Source organism: Diadema antillarum, unplaced genomic scaffold, assembly GCF_040938485.1.
Source record: "Diadema antillarum isolate AM-2024a unplaced genomic scaffold, OU_Dant_1.0 scf00000007, whole genome shotgun sequence".
NCBI classification, from domain to species: domain Eukaryota; kingdom Metazoa; phylum Echinodermata; class Echinoidea; order Diadematoida; family Diadematidae; genus Diadema; species Diadema antillarum.
In genome coordinates, this window is record NW_027270896.1 from 4,953,192 (window position 1) to 4,972,583 (window position 19,392).

Here is a 19,392-nt window from a genome sequence, read left to right on the forward strand (position 1 = left end):
ATGAATGTAAGAATGAAGTACATGGGTCATTCTTACATTCAGAATATAGCGCCCTCTCTCGTCCTCTCATCTCTATAGCAGAATATCATGTATATGAATCAAAGAACGACCCAAGTCCATATGAATCAAAGAACGACCCAAGTCCATCACACAAAATGGCCTCTCCACAATTAATGTTAATGTTAATTGCCATAATAATATATGTTCTAATTTATATATACAATGTTGCCTTCCCATCACAGTTGAATAGAATATTATTGGACAAACAAAAAAGATATGAAGTTTTTTTTTTTTAGTTTACTCGAAATGGTCTTCCATGGACTTGGGTCGTTCTTATATATATATATAATCAATTGTACCTGGTGTTTTTTGTATTTTTCTTAATGAGGCAACAAAGAAAACACTTTTATTCATTTCTTTGTCTTATGCAACTAAAATTAAAGATATTCAACGAATCATTTTACTTCTTTGATTAAAAAATATCAAAATGTTCCTGCCGAGGGGGCATCACGTTGCTCTAAAACAAAACAAAATAAAACAAAACAAAACAAAACAAAACAAAACAAAACAAAAGCTCACTCGTGTGGAACGTGGATCTCCTTTCACACGCTCCTTTCTCTCTATTTATTTATTATTCATTCATTTCATTTTGAAGCCCTCCAAATGCATATCTCACAATCATCAAAACAACAGTTTATTTCATTTAACATAAAAATCACATGAAAACGCACCTTCTTTCATTAAAAACTGCAACATAGATGAAAATGAGGGCTGCTGAGACTGAACTTGTATAATGCAGTCACCTCACCGATAGTAAAGTACTTTATAGTACCACCATTTTACAGCATAAATAAATCAAATAAAAACAAATTAACCACTGCAATAAGAGACATGTCATTATAGCAATATGAATGTATCGTCGTACACTACGAGTACACACACACACACACACACACACACACACACACACATACACCGCACATACACACATATTAGCTCAGAACGCAGCAAAAGAAAGTAACAAGTGTGCGGTCATCCAGTAAAGAACAATCTAACTGTTCATCTCTCCGTTCAACTTCAGTTCAGTTCAGTTATTTTCTTCCATCAGGCAAGGAGTGAAACAAAGTAGGGGTCCTATAGTATGCTAAAACATTTGTAAAACAATCACATAGATTAATTTCAATGAAGGTAAAAAAAGAAAGAAATACAAAACGAAAAGTGATAAGAGTAGTACTGAGAACACTTAGGCATGCGTTGATGGATAGCTATAAAGGTGTTTATAGGTATGGAAAATAATGGTCCAGTAAAGAAATTTAGTGAGAATTCAATTTGGGGAGAATCTCAAATGACGTCAATACATGGTCACCCTAAAAAGTATTGACAGGGACAAGAACATAATTATCGGGAGCCTTGTTACAAAACTTGCTTTTGAATTGGTAAGATATTAGTTGTTTTTTAAATCAGTTTTTATTTGACGAATATCCTTACACAGTCTTTATCGAAATCTGAAATGGAATATGGGTGGCTATCATGACAACAGTTCTTGGAAATACGACGTATCAGCAGAAAATTATTATATTAGTGTGTATACAAGTGTAAAACTTCGACTGGAAGGAGAAGCCCGAGAAAGGCAGCTGTTTATTTTTCCATACTTTGCCCAGCTTTTGACGGTTAAACTGGTCTTTGCCAGGATCTTTAAAACACAACATAAGAAATGTAAACCTATTACAACCAAACTTGCACAACCACGCTTGCACTCCCCAAAATGGAAATGAACTAGAAAAGCACAGACCTCCGCCAAGCAGCTCATTTGCACCCACACGCCATGCTGAAAATCCCCAATTTCCCAATATTGAAGCCTTTCCTTTACGTCATCAGCTTCCAGCTGCTCGTCGCCTCGCCCGAGCAGAGCTACCTTTCCAAGCTGTTTACCTTTTCAGATGACCCACATATTACCTGATTAGTATCTGTGACATGTTTCATTTTTATTCGTATCAACTCTTCGGAGATATAGAGGAAACATGAAGAAAATGTATAGAGATGAAAAAAAAAAATCATCTCAGGAAACAAAATGTTACAAAAACGAGTAACCAAACACACACACACACACACACACACACACATACACACAAAGACATACACAATGTACATCACATCAGTGCTAAAAATTGTTACGAAAGGTGCTGAAGCAATGGATTTTTGTCTTATAGTTCTTGAAAAGTTAGTGAAATGAGAAAATTGTTCGGAGGCACATTTCTTTATCCTACCAAGAAATTTTACTGCGAGAGATAAAGTGAGTGGATAAAAACACCTAGAAGCACTTGAAATGAGAAAACGAAGCTTTATGAATGTTTTAACATCAAAAGTGGATTAATTCACTGTCATATCCAGATGCCACTACAACTTGACACGGAAAGTTTTCCCGCTGTTTATTGAGGAAAAATTGACACTTTTGCTCTTAGACTGTCTTTCTATCACTATTGCCATAGCAACAGTGATGTTACTGTGATATTTATGATATTACCACAGCTCTACAAGTGCCGGAACATGACTGCAAGCAACAAACCAGCACGCAATAACTCATCCAGACATTTTAAAATGCTCCTATGTAAAGTGAAAAAAAAAACAGCAACAACAATGCATTACCAATAACTTTTGACAGTTCCAATGTTATGTTGCCATAGTGACTGGTGTCCTTTCATCAAAACAAATTTCGCTGTTCAAGGAACTTGATTTTGATGCTGAATACCTAGAATTACCTCGGACTGTGTATTTATACTTCAGTGCAACCATTTATTTTTCTCAAACATATAATTTCACAATCACACATATAAAAATTTATTTTGTGGCACCCTACCATTCTGAAAAAGCAGTATCTGATTTTTTTTATCATATGTATATTTATACCGGGTGTCCCCAAAAAAGCGGAACGGTGGATTTTCAGTGCCTTGCGTTCTAAATGTGATATATTTTTTGACATCATTAGAAAGAGCATTTTCTGCCAAAGACAATGATACCAAAATCATTAAATTTGGTTCAGTACTTTTTATTCTACGCTAATTTCTGAAAACGCAGTCATTTTCAAATTTCGCCGGATTTTTGAGATATTATGAGATAATAATTTTAGTGCGACACGCGATCCATAACGGTGAATATTAAAGCTCGGTGATCCATGTCAACAAAAGATACAGCTTTCACATTGGGCACGGGCTAGGAAAACTAACAGTGTGTGTGTGTGTGTGTGTCTGTGTGTTTGTGTGCGCGCCCAATATGAAAGCGTTATCTTTTGTTGACATGGATCAAAGAGCTTACACAATTCACCATATGGAACGCGTGTCGCACCCAAATTATTATCTCATAAGTCGCAAAAAATTGAAAATGACTGCATTTACAGAAATTGGCGTAGAATAAAAAGTACTGGACCAAATTTAATGATTTTGGTATCATGGTCTTTTGCGGAAGATGTTCTTTCTAATGATGTCAAAAAATATATCACTGGTATCACAGGTACTGAAAATCCACCGTTCCGCTTTTTTGGGGGGACACCCGGTATATATATATATATATATATATATATATATACATATATATATATATATATATTATTTATAGTGTGTGTGTCTGTGTCTGTGTGTATGAATTTAACAGTATTCAATGAATAATCTTTTTCATATATTTTCAGTTTTATGAAAAAGATGTAAGAAACCAATCTTTATCTTATCTGGAAAAAGCAGTACATGTGTATTTTCAGCCTGGTTTGAGTTTACCCTATATATAGGGAAAATGGAAGAGAAAAAACCCCAGTATCTACCAAGCTATTTCAATCCAGCCGCAAAGGGAAGCAATTGTTCAAATTTGTCTAAAAGAACCAAATTCGACACACGTGTAAACGGATAAGCAGATTTAGAAATTGTGCCCTCAAGAATTCCGACGCCTTCTCCGCTGTCATGGTAGCGTTTAAATGGCAACTTATTTTTAATCATATACCACACCTAAATGAGAGAAAAATAGCTTAATATACAAATTTAAACTTAATTGTTCAATTGCTTTAAAAGTCTAAGTCATATATTGTGTTCTCCCACTGCCATGGTAACGAATTACTTTTGAAAAAAAAAAGTATGTATTCAAGTGATGAAATGTATAAATCCAGGATTACTTATTTAATCGCAGTATTCAGGTCATTCTCTGACGTCTTTTCGGATGTCATGGTAAAAAAATTATTTGAAGAAAAAGAAAACATATTTCTTATGAAACAGTTTCAAATGTGACACTTAAAATTGCATATTTAACAAACTTGCTGTGCTTACAACGAAATAATGTAAAAGTACCTGAGAAGGTCTATTTCACTTTGATTTTCGTTTGCCATCAAATCTTGGTCATCCAGGCTCACATTAACTGTGGTTTCAATGGCAGCGACTCTGCAGTATTGCAGTTGGAAATAAGAGCATTTTATTTTTCACAATATAACACAAATTACTAGGCAGGTAAAGCTTTAACTCTGGCTGCTTACAATATAGATGGATATTTTCAAGGTAAAAGTCACTCCCGTTAGGACAGTTGCCATAGCAACACAATGATGGACGAGTTTTAGTAAGTATCAATCAATGAATATTGTATGTGCTGATGTAAAAATTGTAAACGTAACACCTCTCTGACACAGTATCATTGAACGCTCTGACAAATTCACGGAATGTCTCAGACGTATTTCTATGGTAGCGTATCAATTGAATAACAAAATTACATAGAAAAAAAATGCATTTGAGCTTGTGTGGAACCAACGACAAGACAGAATCATTATACTCGGGCGTACAATACACAAACGCCGTATACGGGTCCATTCTTTTTTTTTCTTTCAAGTAACTAGTCTTATTGCAAGCCCAAAATGAGTTTTTCCTGTTCAATCATTCTCAGTTAAACTTAAGCCTCATTTGACCTTTGACCTAATTACGTGGCTTTGGACATGGATAAAACATCGAGTTCAATATAAGATAATTATTTCTTATTTAAGGTGGTTTACAAGTTGTCATTCGGATGTAAAGCTATGAACCTAAGAAGGAATTTTCTGTAAATTCACCTATCAATTTCATTGTTTGTTTGACCTTTGACCTACTCACGTGACTTTTTAACTAAAAAACTGAAGTAATTACAGGACGTTTATCATTTTAATCTATTACCAACATAAATGTTTTAGCATAGTTAGCCAACGTAGAAACCTCCAAATAGGTTTTAGCATTCTACCTCATTTGACCTTTGACCCAATTAAACGTCACCCTTGATAATAATGGGGTAAGGGAAACCGACCACGGACTGTGGACTTTTCCTAGGTATCTACATTTGTATCTGAATGGCCTGTGCCAGAAAATAAACATAGAATTTCATAACGAAGTGAAATTCATTATTTTCGAGCGGCTTGGGTATTAAACATAAAATGTTTGATATCTCTGTCCATGAAAAATGCAGAAATTGCGATTTTTCCAGGGAGCAGTTAGAGTAGCCTAAATTATATAAAAGTTCAGAATTTGTTATGTTAGTGTGGTAAGACAACCGGGTAACAAGGGATGCTTTTAGGCAACCGTTTTTGAGCAGGATTCCAGAGAGAGAGAGAGAGAGAGAGAGAGAGAGAATTTATGTAGATTACTGTCAGGACTTGTACTTAAAAAAAAAGATCTGCCTGTATATGACAATCAAAATTTGATTACATCTCAGCTACTTCATGGCTATCAACTGTTGACCTGTGCGTGTGTGTTATGTTTTTGTGAGTACGTAGTACACATGCTTGCGTGTTTGTGTGTGTGTGTGTGTGTGTGTGTGATCATTTTTGTGCAGGCGGACAAATAGAGCCATTCTTTACATGCTATGGTCATTCCTCGTTACTTACCGAATACTGTTTGTTGTCTGCTTTGCTTGTCGGCTGTTGATAAAACACAGAACTTTAAGGCGTCATAATAATTTGATATCTGTGTCAGACTTCGAAAATGTACGTGAAAATGACTGCAGATCTCGATGAACTTCCGGATGCACAACCAAACAAAGAGAAGATATACAATCTTACTGACCCAAGAATAACAACCGGTGTCATTCAGACAAACTTCAAAAAAGTTATACATGTATAATTATGTTAGAAATCAGTCACCTTCATTGGTTCCTGTACGCTTGGTACATCAATTCGTTCATCATCAGATGCATTGTTACTCAAAACACCCAGGATGGGACCAAAATTGTGGAATCATTTACCTATTCAGGTAAGGCAACTATCATCTGCAGAAACTTTCAAATCCAAACTTGCAACGTATCTGTTCCTCTCACACTGAGGATTATAATGCTTTATATAATGTTCGAAACAATTGTATTCTTTATCTGGTATGTGTTTGTTTTTTTGTTTGCCATTTTCTTCACTGTTGTCGTGTTTGAAAAATATACATGTATATATCTATCTTTTCATTTTTGAAGCGCCATGAGCACTGAAAGGTGGACCTGTTTTCTATACAAGTAGCCGTTATTATTATTATTATTATTATCATTATTATTATTATTAGCATTATTATTATTACTATTATTATCATTATTATTATTACTATTATTGTCATTATTATTATTACTATTATTATCATTACTATTATAAAGAATAGTATTGAAAAGGGGGAAGTCAAATAATGCTCCAAGGAATATGGACCAGCAATATCCATCTATAGAAAAAATAGAAATTATCATTTACATTATCTTCTCTCTTTTTTTCTCTCTCTCATTCTACAACACTGAATTGTTTCTTCGAGCTTATTCCGACATCACTATACCCTGCTTGGAACAGTTATATACTTACAGAAGGCAGTTATAGCAGGTTCATTTTGATTTACCTCGCCTTGGCTTGAAAAACAGCTTACGACAGCCGTTGAAAAGTTTCACTGACATGGAGAGAAACCGGGCATCCAAGACGTATGGAAAGCGAAACAATATCCTTTCGTCACTTTCATGAGTCATCACAAAGACCTATGTAGAGAAAAATGCCGGGGAAATAAATAAATCCTCAGTATTCGAAAATGACGGATTTTTCTAATATTCCTCTCCCTCTCTGTCTTTCTATCCGTCTTCCTCTAATATTTCTCTCAGAAGTAAGCATTTGATTTGATTTAACTTGATTAATTCATTCCTGTATTATCGTTGTACATGTACATGCATATAAATTTTATATACACACATTGTTGGAGCTATGTATAAACATCGGTTGTTGATAAAATATTTTTTTTTTCTTCATAACCTTTACACAAAGTACAGCGGAAATGTATCAGAAATACTACCGTACAATGAATAATACAGTAGCGCTACAGTTTGAGCGTGGCTTGATTTGCGTGCAGCCTTCATACATAATACACATAGAAAATATATATAACAGGGAGGGATGACTTGCATAGAGAGAGGATAGTAGAAAGGAGAGGTCTGTCTGCGTTTACTTTCTAAGGCTTACACAAAGTTAGTTCATCTCATTGAGCTCTTTGCACACGTAAAAATATTCAGGCATCGAGACAACAATGACAAAGCTTTCAATGTTCATACTGACTTTTCTGATATGGGAACTATGGAATGTGTTTCTTGGAAATATGAATGTTTTAACGGATATTTCTTCCATCAAGAGGATACCTTGAGCCATCGTAAAAAAGTGAGAAAAGACAAATAAACATGATATTATTATAAGCCTTGAAAATGAGCAACAATTTATATTAGATATACTGTAATACATATAATGTATATTTCAATGTCGAATTCCATTTCAAATTATTTTCGCATTTATCACTGGCAAATGCATGAAAGTTAACAAAATATGACGCAACATAATGTCCATTATGTTCATACATAAATAAAGCATTGACACATAATTCTTTATGCATACATACATGTAATATGTATATAAATATAAGTTTATCATGTATATTTACGTAAATGACATTTGGGTTAAAAATATTATGCATTTAATCTGGCACCTTGATTGCACTGTCATGGCCACATGACGATTTCAAAGTGTGGAGAATTCTGGCAGAGTTGCTCGAGTAAGTCAGTGTAAATGTGGAACCGTTGCACAGCCCTTGTGCCAAGACAGTGATTCCTTCTAACTTGATCTTCTTGCCTGCATCCATCTCCGGTAGACGAAGCATTAAAAGAAACAAAACAAACAAACAAGCACTAACTGATCGACTTTTTAATGCCGTAGAAACACAAACAGGATGCATACTCCCTGCAAATATAAAGAGAAATTGCATATTAAAAGATCATAATGTAGAAACATGAATATCATTACATGCTGTGAACATGATTATTTTAAAATAATAAGTATGTTTATGTGACTCTGTTTTTGTTTATGTGTGTGTCTGCATTTGTATTTTTACAGTATTGAGCAGACAAACATTGTTTCTTTGAAGGAGGATGTTAAATTGGTCTGCATGTCAATTTAACACGTTCTTCATTTAATTCTTTTAATCGGTCGATTCCGCGATTGTAGAGCAAAATCAGAACATAAAGTAACTAGAGAAGCACTCTGAGAGAGCAGACCTCCGCTAAGCATGCAGCTCATTTCCATCACTGATCTTGTTCTTCCATAGAGATATCAGTGATTTCCACCCATGTATGCTGAAAGTGTTTACTCGAGTAGAGTGTGCTGAAAGTCCCCCGATTTTGCAATATAGAAGCATTTGTTACCTCATAAACCATCAGCTCCACGGCGCTCCTCGCCCTAACAGAAACTAGAGCACGCACTTTAGAGCGTGCAGGCAAACCTCAAATATATACGCGCAGCCTGAACTCCCAAGTTCATTTACCCTTCCTGCCAAAAGATAAAAAATCCTTTATAAATTCCCCCAAAACTCTGGGATCACTACCAAAAAATAATCGTTTGTTACTTGTGTCATTCTTAACCATTCCTGCAAGTTTCATCTCAACCCGTTAACTACTTTTAGAGTTATTTTGCACACGGACAAACTAACTAATAATATAAGTAATAATAAGTACAGCATTTGTAATGCGCCTTCGATCTAGTATCCTATTCTGAGGCGCAGAGGGACGTAATTATGAAAAGAATAGCATACATCGTAGTCATAATTATACATAAGAAGGTTGAAAAAGAAGAAAGAGATAGGTAGAGATATACACACCAATGAACAATTCGTTGAAAATTCAATCGAAACAAGATACGAACATATGTGATTTCAAAAGCTTTTTAAATGTTTCAATGGTCTCTGCTGATCGGATCCTTAGTGGAAGAGCGTTCCAGAGAGATGGGGCTGCAGAAACAAAGGCTTCCTCTCCGAGAGTCGAGATTGTTCTTTTAACTGTTAATTGTTTACTATTACATGAACGGAGATTTCTGCCAGGGACGTATTCTGAAACAAGGTTTTGCAAATATTTTGGAGCTGAAGAATGTACTGCTTTCCATGTATGAAGAAGAATTTTAAACTCTATCCTCTTGGATACTGGTAGCCAGTGAAGATTTTTTAGAACTGGGGTAATGCTGGAGAAGCGAGATGTTCCACTGAGGACCCGAGCAGCAGAGTTCTGAGCACGCTGTAGTTTGGCCAGTTGGTAAGATGAAGCCTTGAACAATAATACATTTCCATAATCAATACGAGACAAAACATACGAATGAATAACAGAGGCTGCAACTTTGTTTGATAAGGATTTTCTGATACTGTGAATATTGCGTAACTAACTAACTAACTAATTAACTAACCAGCTAACTAACTGTCATATGTTGATAAATTCCTTGAATTTCTCCTTACAAAATGGAGTTTTGTCCCCCTCACAAAGGAATGGCATAATCACTCTTCTCCCTATTAAGAAAGATAAAGACCCTCTTCTTATGCAAAATTACCGTCCTATTACACCGTTGCACTGTTGACAACCGATTATAAAGTTGTGGCCAAGTGCTATGCGAGCCGTCTTAAGAGCTATTTACATGATATCATTCATCCGCATCAATCTGGATTTATGAAAGGTAGGAGCATTAGCCACAACATTCGTTTGATTTTGGACATCATTGAAAACACTGAAAAAAATGACCTTCCAGGTTCTATTTTGTTACTTAAAGGGATAGCACAGTATTGGTGGAGATGAGAATTGGGCTTTTAACTTTTTGCGAGATACCAAGAAAACACTTATGATATAGTACAGAGCATACCATTTTAAGAGGAATTCAAAGTTTATTTGATGAAAATCGGGTTTGGAATGACAGAAACATCCAAAAACAAAGTAAAACAAAGCGATCGTGATAAAGTGTGGGTCCCACACTTTAGTAGAATCGCTCTTTTTGGATATCTCAGCCATTTCAAAACCAATTTTCATCAAATAAACGTTGAATTCCTCATAGAATTACATGCTCTTTCATATTTCATAAGAGGTTTCTCATTATCTCACCAAAAAATGTTAGAAACTTGAAATTAGGTCTCAACCAAAACTGTACGATCCCTTTAACATTGAAAAAGCTTTCGATAGTGTCTCCCACAATTTTTTATTCCTAACCCTAGAAAATTTTAATTTTAATAAAGATTTTATTGATTCAATCAAGACCTGGTCGACAGTCATATGTGTTCTTACAGACGGCATTCCAATGAAAAGAGGAATTTTTCAGGGATGTCCAGTCTCCCCATATTTGTTCTTAAGAGATAATGACCCTTTCCATAAGACAAAAAACTTACTTAAATGTATCCCTGTTAAAAATCAAGAAGTTAAGATCTCTTTGTTTGCGGACGATTCCGTGTGTCTTTAGATGGTACAGATAATTCTTTTTCTCAACATTTTAAAACCTTACTCATATTTGGTCAGTTTTCTGGGTGTAAAATCAATTTCAGTAAAACTGAAGCCATTTGGATTGGCTCGAAGAAAGGAAACCAGGTTTTTCCATATATGAGTCGTGGTGTTTCATGGAAATAAAATCTCAATTCAAGTGTCTGGGAGTTGTTTTTTTTTTGTATGTTGCTTTAATTTTTGATTTAAATTATAAAGAGAAATTGGAAAAAAAATAGAACAAACTATAAATTCCTGCAAAATAAGAAATCTTTCATTAATTGGCAGAGTTTGTGTTATCAAAACCCTTGTGTTGCCCCAACTTATATATCTCTTCTCTGTACTTTCTATCAAATTACCTTCTTCCTTTTTTTTAAAAAGAATTTTGAACAAATTATGCTTTAGATCTATTTGGAACGGTGGTAAAGACAGGGTAATAATCATATTCAGGCAGGTTTAAAAAAAATAGTGGACCCCTTTTCTTTTGCAACTGCCCAAAAGATGATGTGGGTAAGATGGTTATTGGATGATGATTTTGATGCTTCATGAAAATGTATTGAGCTACCCTTTTTGGAAAGCTTTAATCAAGACGTTCAATTTTTTGGGAATCCCATGCTTCCGAGAGTGTTTTAAATTCTCTTGGTAATACACAACTAGCTGAAGCATTACGAAATTGGTACTTATTTAGAGAAGAACCTACTATTCAATTTTATGGTACATTGTAATAAATTTTCAGAGCTAAGTGCATGTCAAGTTCTGTGGTATAATAGATCCATTCGCTCGAAATCTAAACCTTTCTTTTTCATCCATCTTGAAACAGTGAAAATATAATGACTTAATCTGATTTAATCAATCCACCTTTTTCTGGCCATAAACTTTTTGATGAACTTATGTTGGATTTTGGTATCCCTGTTACAGACAGGAGGAAATATATATATTTTTTTGATTAAGAATATACCACAAGAATGGATGAAGAATTTCGATCCTGATATAGTGGGAGTTCATGAAACAATTTTTCATAAACTAGTGAACACTAAAAAAGTCCCTAAAAGTAAGTACAACTTATTACTCGGTTCCCACACCCCAAACAAAAGATATGCATTTTGGAGTGAAAATTTGCCTGTACCAGTAGCTACTGATTGGGAAAAGGTACACAATACCAATTCTTTTTTTGTACTATTGATACCAAACTAAGGCCTTTTTATTTTAAGATTTTTCACAAAGCTATTGCATTGAATGATTTTCTATTTAAGATTAAACGAAAGGAATCTCCTAACTGCTCCATATGTGATAAAAGGGAGGAAACAATGGTTCATCTATTTTATGAATGTGAAAAGGTTACCCCGATTTGGCAGGACCTCCTTGTCATAATTTCAAAGTATAACAGTTTATCATTAATGTAACCAATTTTGAAAATCCTTTTGGATTTTGTAATGATAAATTTGTCTCATATTTATTTCTGTTAATGAAATATCATATCTACTGATGCAAGTTTCGTAAGAGTCTCCCCAATACTGTGGCATTCAAGTCTTTTGTTAAAAAACAGAAGGAAATTGAATATTATATAGCAAAAAAGAAAAATAAGCTAACTTCCCACTTTCAAGAAATGGCGTTTTGAGATTTGACTCCTCCATGTTATCATCAGGCCATTGTAATGGACCAAGTACACGGAAAGCTTATTGGTGCCATATTTTGTTTTTCTGTATATACAAGGCCATAATACGTTATTCATCATATTCTGTAGGCGCATGTAGTGCATGGAGTACAATATACATTATACCAGTAACACTGCCATCTGTTGTCGACTCTGGCTCTTCAGGGGCGAATTCTGAGATGGTAGCCTTCTTTGGCATCGACTTGACCTGACCTCCCGTGAACTGGTTTGCAGGACATCTTACGGAGTAGCTGGATTGGGCCAGGTCGGGTGGCGGGGTGATTTACATCTACATTTAAATTTACAGGGTATGTGTGTGGGGTGTGAGTTTATGTGTGTTGGGATGAGGATGTTTGGGGTGTGTGTGTGGGCGGGGGGGGGGGGGGGGGAGGGGGGCGGGGAGTGTAGTTGGTGTGGAAGTTCAAGTTATGTTTGGGTAATGTGGATCTCCTCGCCCCCTGGTTTTGCTTGTTCCAGTCTCTGTAATGCACACACTTTTTTTCAGTTGCAGGGGAGGATGAAATTGTTAATTAGTCACTCATTAGTTTGTTTGTTTGTTTGTTTGTTTGTTTGTTTGTTTGTTTGTTATATTCTCCTTTCCCATCTCGGAATTTCGCCCTTGAACAAGATCTGATTTGTATAGCTTAATGTTCAGGTTCCCCCCTTTTTTTTACAAATACTTTACATTGTTCAGTGATTGTGTTATTTTAATCATGTTAATTATTGTAAATTGTGTGATTCTGTATAATTCTTCAATAAAACATAAATAAAAAAGAAAACCAACTAACTAACTAACGAATGAACGAACGAACAAACGGTAACGAAAACATAACCTCCTCCCTTGTCGGAGGTATTAATCGACATGGAAATATTGCAGGGTAAAAAATCACCGTTTTCCTTGACACAGACTCCTGTGTAATGGGAAAAAAGAGAAAAAACTCATACAATTTATGATTGATGGTAACACAGGATTTGCCAACAACGCCGATCGAAGCAGTGCGTAATACGCAAAAACATTACTCACGACATATATATTCAAACAGCACACACTGAAACATGCAGATGTTGCGTTTACCATTCTGTTCTTTAACATGAGGCACATGGCACCGGAATAAAGGTTGCTGCATTGCATGCTTACAATAACCGTCCTCCACACTCTGCTGTCAAAGATGCCAATAGTGGTTGAGAATGGTCGCCTGCACGTTTTACGGCCCTTGTCGCAATACATCATGATGTATTCAGTCTTCCAATCCAAAAATGTTTTCATCTTCTCAGGCGATGGCCAAACTGTTTTGTCTAGTATTTGTAATAAATGTAATGACATAAGAGATGTTCAAGTGTGTGTGTGTGTGTGTGTGTGTGTGTGTGTGTGTGTGTGTGTATGTTTTTCTTAACTTTTATTTCTTTTGCTGAAATTCTGAAGAAAAAAAATCACCCAGCAATAAACATTTTTGTCATTAAAATGGAAAACGACACATAATAAACATCATTTTGAAACATCTGTTTGATAAGGACTCTAAGCATGATAAGACCAATCGCTTATTCCAAAGTTGGGATAAGTGACAATAATGAATACATCTGGTACCTCTGTGATTCTATTTGAAAAATAGTAGAAAATATGATAATATCACATCGAACTGGCATGATGTGAAGTAACATGAATGTTTACAGTGATATATTTACAAAGAATTGTGGGCACGATATATCATTAAAAAAGGGGCAAACATGGAACATTTATGAACAGTTTGTGTCTGTTTTACAAATTCATACATTTTGGAATCACAGATGGCAATCACAATTGAGATTTATGTGAAAAAAGTTTAAGTGGGGTATTTTTCTCAGGCCTTGATCTTTAACACTTTAGGGAGATCTTACAGAATGTCGATATAAATTACTTCACGAGGCGGTTGATACTAAGGAGCAGTTTTTATATTCAGAAACGTATACACGTTTATTTTGTAATAAATTTAATGAAATTAAATAATTTTGGCATGATACAATTTAGCATTTTGATAACTAAACTTGAAACGTAGATAGACATGCACGCAGTGGCGTATTTAGGGAAAACGGCGCCCGGGCAAGCGCGAAAATTGCCCCCCTAATTTCTGAAAATGTGTTTAACCCCTACCCATCCCGCCAGGGACTTTAGACAAAGTCCATGATATGATATGCTTTTTCAAGCACTTAAAAGGGGTCTTTTGAGGGTGATTTAAATGTAATGAATTTTGATAAATTTTGGCGAGCGAGCGCAGCGAGCGAGTCGAAAATTTTTGTATTTCAGCTTACAAAACATGGAATTCTTGTCTTTTTTGCTTATCAAATCTTACAATTCTAATCAAGATATAGTGACGGCCTTATAGATAACGATTTATACCAACAAACTGAGGATTTAAAAAGTACTCTAAATTAGTACGCGCGAGTGCGCCGAATATTGTATATTTCCGCGTCATCATCACGTTCTGTTCTCATCTCTCTCTTCTTTTGTTTTGATAAATTTGGCGAGCGAGCGCAGCGAGCGAGCCGAATTTTTTTTTTATTTCAGCTTACAAAACATGGAATTCTTTTTATTTTTTGCTTATAAATCTTACAATTCTACTCAAGATATAGTGACGACCGTACAGATAACGATTTATACCAACAAACTGAGGACTTATAGTACTCTTAATTAGCACGAGCGAGTGAGCCAAAATATGTGTATTTCCGCGTCATGATTACGTTTTGTTCTTATCTTTTTTGATTTGTTTTTTTTTTTGCCTCCCCCCTCCGTATGTTCGAAACCGTTGGCGTCCTGTTGATCCAATCGGCGATCGCTTCAGCACGAATAAAATTGCATCCGCTGCTCCGTGTAACATTTTTCCTGCTAAATATGAAATGACATGTGTGAACACAATTGACATTGTCATTATGTCTGCGTCATCGTCACGTTTTGTTCTTATCTTCTTTTTTGGATAAATTTTGGCGAGCGACCGCAGCGAGCGAGCCGAAAATTTTTGTGTTTCAGCTTACAAAACATGGAATTCTTGTCATTTTTTGCTTACCAAACCTTACAGTTCTACTCAAGATATAGTGACGGCCTTATAGATAACGATTTATACTAACAAACTGTGGACTTGACAAAGTACTCTAAATTGTACGAGCGAGTAAGCCGAAATTTGTATATTTCCGCGTTTTCATTACGTTTTGGTCTTATCTTGCTTGATTTTTTTTTGCGCCCCCCCCCCCCGTATGTTCGAAACCGTTGACGCCTTTTTTTTTTTTTGATCCAATGGGCGATCGCTTCAGAACGAAAGAAATTGCAGCCGCTGCTCCGTGAAACATTTTGCCTGCTAAATATAGAATGACATGTGTGAACATAATAGACATTGTCATTTTATCCGCGTCATCATCACGTTTTGTTCTTACCTTCTTTTTTATATAAATTTTGGCGAGCGAGCGCGGCAGTGAGCGAGCCGAAATTTTTTGTATTTCAGCTGACAGAACATGAAATTCTTGTGTGAACACAATAAATTTGTAATTTTGTCCACGTCATCATCATGTTTTGTTTTTATCTTGTTTGATTTGGTTTTCTACCCTCTCCCCCCCCCCCCCCCCCCCATTCTCCCCCCCCCCCCCTTTCCGGGCGAGTTTTCTTCTTCTTCTTCTTCTTCTTTTCTTTTTTTTTCTTCTTCTTCCTTTTTTTTTTTCTTCTTCTTCTTCGTTTTTTTTTTTGCGCCCCCAAGGAGTGGCGCCGGGGGCACGTGACCCCCTTGCCCCCCCCCCCCCCGGATACGCCACTGCATGCACGTGAGCAAAGAAGAAACTTCACATTAAGTCATATTGTGTAATGCGGTTATTTTCATAGTTAAATTCATTAATGTGTGTGCAATATTCCGAGATTGCAATAAACAATACCGTCATCGGCAGTACCAAAGAAATGCTAATTACATGTAGGAATTCTGAGTATATTGCCTAATATCTAGTTCTATCCCCCGCCCCACTGATTGTGTTTGTGCATGTCTCTTTCTTGTCAAACTACGGTTGTTGCGACATAAATTGTCGCCCCGTCAAAGATTGTCGCCCCCTGAAACAGGCGACAATTTTTGACGGAGTTGGCGGCATGGATTGTCGCCCCGTCATAAATTGACGTCTGGCGACATTTTATGATGAGAGCTGGCAGCAAAAAATGTCGCCCGCCCTCGAAGCACATTTGGGTGGATAATATCATTCTTGACATAGTCATTGAAATACCAAAACATAAATCACATGGCTACATACATGCCAACATGCCATGTAAAAAGTCACGGTGAGGTCTTAAGGAAGTATGTGTCTACAAAAGACCCTATCTACAAAGGACCCTATCAAGAAATATAGGCGTACTCTGGAAGTTGAAAGATCTCTTATCAGAACGATCCCTGATTATTTTATATAATTCTTTAATTTTGCCTCATATATTGTATTCAAATATTGTATGGGGAAATTGTAGTTTTATTAAACTGAATTCATTGTATTAACTCAAAAAGCGTGCTATTCGCATTATTACTAATTCCACATATTTATCTCATACAGATCCTTTATTTCATCGTTTGAATACTTTGAAGCTTCAGGACATCCACATTTTACAAACAGGAATGTACAAGTATGCAGCAAATCAACTTCCCTCTTTATTTCATAATATTTTTCTCTTAAATTCGAATATACACACATATCCAACTCACCGTTCGACAGACTTTCACCTTGTAAACCCCAAAACTGTTTTAGCTCCGAAATCAATTAGACATTACGGTCCCGATGTCTGGAATAACCTACCTGATCAATTAAAGCAGTGTACTTCACTTTTTCCTTTAAAGGTCATTTAAAAAAGTATTTATTATTGAAATATTTTTCCAGTTAGTAGTCTTTGATCAATGTATTTTTTCTTTCTTTTTTTTCTTAAGTCTCAGTCAACCCTGATCCATGCAAAGTGTTTTTTTTTTCGATTTTTTTTTCATTCCCTCCCGTTCCTTTTTTTGATAATGATATTGCATGCATTCAGTAAAGCGTATACCTTACCCCAAAAATAGGCATGCTCTACAGCCTTTATTCTCTCTTGCACTGTCACCTGCACACACGACGCACTGTCACTCGCACACACCTACAATTTTATTGTCTACTATACCATGCAGTAGTCAATGGTGCTGCATGCTGTTTTTTTTTTGTTTTAAAGCGCCAAGTCACTATTTTTCTTTTCTGTTTTTTTCTTGCTTTCAAGCGCCAAGTCACTTTTTTTCTTTTCTGCTTTTTTTTTTCTCTAGGAAAATGTGTTTCGTGTATTAAGATTAAGAGTTTTATGAGTACATTGGTATCACATATTCAGATAGGGCCTCATCCACGTCAAGCTCTGCTTATGATGACGGTCCCCTGTATTGATTTCTCCTTTGTTAATAGATAAAGTATGCCTTAATATGTTATTTTAATTCATATGTCACTTCAGACTGATGTTGTTACGCAAATGATATATGTATTTTTGTATTGATTTGTATATGTATCTGTATCATTTTGTTTTCATTTGCAATTGTATTCGGAGAAAGAAAATGCAGAAATAAACCAACCAAACAAACAAACAAGCAAATGTGTGTGTGCGCGCACATGATAATTGAGTGTCCGTTTGTGCGTGTGTGTGTGTGTGTGTGTGTGCGTGTGTGTTAGTGAAAATAGGGGAGGTTGTTGTAAGAAGCCAGAAATTTGAGGGAAATATATATGATTTTTATTCTGCTGATAAAGAGGAATATGATAATTTTTGAAAATGTAATTTCATTGAGATGTTTCATTTATAAAGGTGTATGAACTCTTAGTTACAAATTTACAGCAATCGTATATTTTACGAATGAAAGATGGCCAAAATGATTATTTGTTTTCGAAAAAGGATATTACACATACATTTTTAAGCCCAAGAATGACAACACTTCTAACAAAAATCACTGAATTTCAGTGTGAATTATTACATGGAGTTGTTTATACAAAGGAAAATCTTTTTGAGTTTGGTTTCGTTGCAAATAACCGGTGTTCTTTTTGTGAGCAATCGGTAGAAACATATAAATATTTATTTTGGGATTGTGTGTATGTTAAGAATTTGTGGCAGAAAGTGATACATAGGTTTGAGATGGCAGATCTTCGAAATGTAGAGTGTAGAGATGTTCACTTTTATGGGAAGGGATCCAAAAATGAAATTTTGTAATACAATACTTTTTATTTTGAAATATATTATTTTTAGATCTAGGTCGGAGGGAAAAATTCCTACTTTTGAGTTAAATTTGTAACAGAAAAGTAAGATTTCGGGATGAAGAAAAAGGCATTGCTCTAAAAAGAAATAAGTTGGGATTACATTAATTTTGCTGGAAAGGATAATTGTTTCTGAAACAAGAACTTAAGTATTGTTTTGTTTTGTTTTTCTTTTTAGTACAGTGTAGTTATCAGTGGTGAAGGGAATATAATGTGTTATTGGCCGCACGCGGGGAGGGGTAAGTTTTTGTTGGTATAAAGGTTATAGGATTTTATCAGCAGTTAGGATTTTGATGAGTTTTGTTTGATGGATTTGAATGTGAATTTGGAGCGGTGCTTGGGTGCGGGCAGATGATGCTTTTCCGCATACGGTTCATTACACGCCTGTATGATTACGTATTAATCAACATTTGGAAGTCGTTTTCATTAGGAAGGAAGGTGGTATCGCTTAGGGTGTGTTTGTGTGTGGGTGTGTATGCTTGTATGTGTGTTGGTGTTTGGTGTGTATGTGTGGGTGTCTGTGGGTTGGTGGTTGTGGGTGTGGTAGTGGTGTAGGTTTTAGTGAATTGGGGTTGGTGGGGATAGGGATATGATTTGAAGAAGGATAGTTATAAATTGTATGAAAGATATTCCTTTGGTAGAATTTATTATTTAGGATAGATGTAGATTTGTTTTGGTGGATAGGAGAAGGGTTGGTTGGTTTTCTTTTTCTTTTTTGTTTTTTTCAATGAAAT